Below are 3976 nucleotides of genomic sequence, written 5' to 3'. Positions count from 1 at the left end.
CTCTCTCTCTCTCTCTCTCTCTCTCTCTCTCTCTCTCTCTCTCTCTCTCACACGCTCTCTCTCACACACGCTCTCTCACACACGCTCTCTCACACACACACACACACACTCTCTCACACTCACACACACACACACACACACACACACACACACGGACTGAAGTGCCCCAGACGGCGAGGAGCTGAGGGAAGGCGGGGTGGCTGGACACGTCATGTGATCATCTGGCTCTGTGGGCGCTTCACTGCATCAGGAAAAGATCAGGCCATCGAACATCGGGTTGCAGCTGCACTTCACTTTTCACTTTAAATCAATAAATTCTTAATCCAAAATTTGTTCTCCCACTAAAAATGAGTCTTCTTTTCCTTTCATGTGTGTAAACATCAAAAGCTTGTCAGGGCGACAGCATCCAGAATGCATCGTTTCTTTGAACAATCGTGTAAATATCGACCGCGTTGCAACAAAGGATTCAGGGCAACCATGACATTCACGTGACTGGCTTGATTAGTTGCCCTAACCATTGCAACAACTAGACACTGTAACTCTTGTCACTAGGTCAACAATAGCAATGTTATAATATGGTTGTTTTTCCAAACGAACACCGTTTCCTACATGATTGAGATCGCTTCACAGAGCTTCAATGCATGGTGATATTCTTGGCAACAGGAAGCTAGCACGTCTTTTCCTTCTGCAGCAATAGTTCCATCAGCAACTCTTAAGATATATAAAAAAAGAAACATGCCAGAATTGCATGAGGTAAGGAGAGGGGCGAGGGTGCTCCAAAGGTTTCTCTGTGTGTCCTACAGACGCACACATTCTCCCCCCCACACTAAGAGATCTCCTGGGCAGCTCAGGGGGGCTATGGCCCCATGCTAGCTGGCCCCATGCTAGCTGGCATAGTTGACAAGGCATACAGTACCCAGGGAGAGAGAGAGTACAAAGGGCTCATTGTGCATGTGTGCTGCACCCAAGGCCTTGTTATACTGCCTGCGGTATTGTTCGGCTGTTTGCAGTCTTTCTGCCTGCCTGCGAGCATCCAGCTCTGTGTCTCGGTTACATTGAGGTATTTAGCCGACGCTCTTATCTACTGCAATTTACAAGTCCCCCAAAACCAACCAGCGTAGTAATTCATCCATTACAAACGGCCAAAACAGTGTATAGAGTAGGAGGAGGACTAGGGCACTTTAAGAAGGAAAACCGTGTGGTTTGGATTTCATTTATAGTATGTCAAAAACTGAGAATAACACACCTTCACCTGTCATTTAGGGCCAATTGTTTACCCATTACACTGCAAGAGATAAGATTAAAGAAAAGATTACGTTTGTCCTCAATGATCATCAATTCACATGCCGATGTTAATGGGGGGGGGATAAAGCGAAAAGACAAGGAAGTAAATAAATTGAACAGGGAGGAATGTGAATCATAAGGCTGTGTAGGACTTATGTTTGGACATGGATGCTGCAGAACAAAGGTATCCCTAGGAGTCAACTTTGGGTGGCCTTACATACTAGTTACACACACACACTCAGCTGGAATGCCAGTTAAGCAAGTAAAGGAGTCCTATTCAGTTTTGGATCGGAGTCCTCTATTTACAACCACCTGAACATCTAAAAAGAAACAAGACAAACGGCACCATTTGGCAGGGGGTCCCCCAAATGTATGCACGCGTGAGTTGAATTAACTATTTAGCTGGCACCCACTACTATGTGAACCCTTTGATGGAGCTGCATTCTTAACTGTGTAACAGAAGTTTTGTTAACCCAAAAACAAACAATAACATTGAGATTTGTTTTAGTGTTGCAGAACACTAAAACATAAATCCAAACTACAACAAAGGAAACAAAAGTCTTTGTAATTGACAACCAAACTGGATTAAACCTCCAGATACGATCGCTCCAACCCCAAAATCTCTGGAGGCTTTTACACCATATGCTGAATCAAATGAAAGACTCCCAGCAATAGACAGTAGTGTGCCAAGTTTAACTACATGATAAGCATGGCCGAAACACTGATCGTGGGGAGCTGCAACTTTTTTCTGCAAATTTGCTCAGCTTCCCTTTCTACTGTCAGAGGATTTGTCTGTGCTGTTCGTCCATGAACGATCAGTTCCCCATCACATCCAGAGCATTTAGGAACAGTTCAGACAGAATAGCACAACACCAACAACACCTGTCAATGCCCCCAAGGGTGGTATACACAAGCTCCTTTGAATCAGTTCACAACACCATTGGCCTAGCTGACATTTCCCCCAGCCGAGTTCTGCTGCAGGGAAGATCTGGATCTTCTGGATGTATTTTTCTGTACTGCTTCTTACAGCTTTGGCACAGTCTCCCGTACAACCTCAGTAGAGCCAAAAATACTGAGCGCTACAACGTTTTCAATGGTGCTGCAACAAAGTGAAGCCTCCCGTTTCAGTAGCACTACAGTATCTGTCAACACACGCAGGCTCTCTGGTAATAAAGGGCAATAACACTGACACAACCGAGAGCAGAAACTTTGGATTAAGTTGTTAGAGAAAGGGATACTACATCATAACTGAACGGGTAATGTTGCCCCGGTTGTGATGAAATGCGATCGGTGATGCTGTTGTTAGTGCAATGCATGTCTAGATGCCCTAAATGGGTTTTTGTCAATATCCTATCACTTAGAGATATATTGATTTATTATAGGACAGAAGGGTTCACAGAGGCTACCTATACCTGGAGGATGGGAAGCACGAGAAAGCTCATTTTGAAACCTAACACAACTTATGGCCAGAACTCTGCTTGAATGCATTCAGATATCCAATCACATTTTAAAACTTCCTTCAGGCACACACAGCAAAAAACGCTGGAGAGCTTTAAAAAGGCATGAAAGCACACTTTCAAAGTCAATTAACTCAAAGTCAATTAACTCCATCAAGGAAAGAGGAAACACAAAAACTCCCAACTAACAACGAACACTGGTGAAATAGCTTTGTACAAATTCTAGTAATCATGTCTGTGCAAAAATGAGAGAGAGAGAGAGAGAGAGAGAGAGAGAGAGAGAGAGAGAGAAACAGAGAAAGAGACACACAGACAGAGCGAGAGACAGAGACAGACAGAGACTGAATAAGTGTAACTTCTCTATGCACACAAACTGAGCTGACAGGAAGGATTACAAGTTAATGATTTGTCAGCTCTTAGATTATGACAGACTCGAAAATGTGTGACTTCACTTGAGAGATGTGCTGAATAAAATACATTCATGCATTCCTGCCCGATAAGCTGCTTAGGAATTCTCCTGGTCTCCTGTTTGATCCTGGTTTCATTTACCACGACCAAGTATCACTGCCGGGTCTCACGCATAAGTAACGAGCTATATGTAGAGAATAATCTCAATTGAGTCAGAATATGAGAGGAGAAATAAAAAAGACGAGTAAAACCAACAATATTTGGAGTCTAACTAATAAGACAGATATAGTAGTAGTAGTAATAATAATAATAATAATAATAATAATAATAAGAAAATATTCAAGAATTCTTTCTTGTAATTTACACCAAACGGCTAAATTTCCAGATAAGATTGATACGGGACAGTTAGATACCAGACTGGCCTCTCAGGAATGCTGCAGAGTCAACACATGGAATGCCAGCGGAAACACAAAGTAGCAAAACTCTGTGAGCCACGCAAAAATAAAGATCACATGAGGGGAAAACATCCATATATTCATGCCCTCAGTTCTTAAATGATACATTACAATTACACATCTGTGTGTTTGTTCAGGAAATGTCGATACAAAGCAACATAACATAATAGGAGAAGAAAGACAGAAGAGAGAGAGGAAGAAATGTGGAGAGAGAGTGAAGTTCTGCTGTGTATCCACTTGGTGATCAGTCTTACATGTCATGTGAGGTTGTCATGTGATCAACTCAGTTCTCAAGAGAGGATAATGGAATTACAGGTAATCAGTAACACACACACACACACACACACACACACACACACACACACACACACA

The 3976-nt window shown here is 42.7% G+C and overlaps 1 protein-coding gene across 5 annotated transcripts in view; it reads right to left on the bottom strand.

Annotated features, from left to right (window-relative positions):
• The window catches only part of epb41l5 (erythrocyte membrane protein band 4.1 like 5), a 26259-nt gene that overhangs the window by 21036 nt on the left and 1247 nt on the right, over positions 1–3976 (bottom strand). The window lies entirely within an intron of this gene.

This window comes from Anarrhichthys ocellatus, unplaced genomic scaffold (assembly GCF_004355925.1).
Source record: "Anarrhichthys ocellatus isolate YVR2014 unplaced genomic scaffold, GSC_Weel_1.0 scaffold20, whole genome shotgun sequence".
Taxonomy (NCBI): domain Eukaryota; kingdom Metazoa; phylum Chordata; class Actinopteri; order Perciformes; family Anarhichadidae; genus Anarrhichthys; species Anarrhichthys ocellatus.
This window is presented reverse-complemented; position numbering and strand designations above follow the sequence as displayed.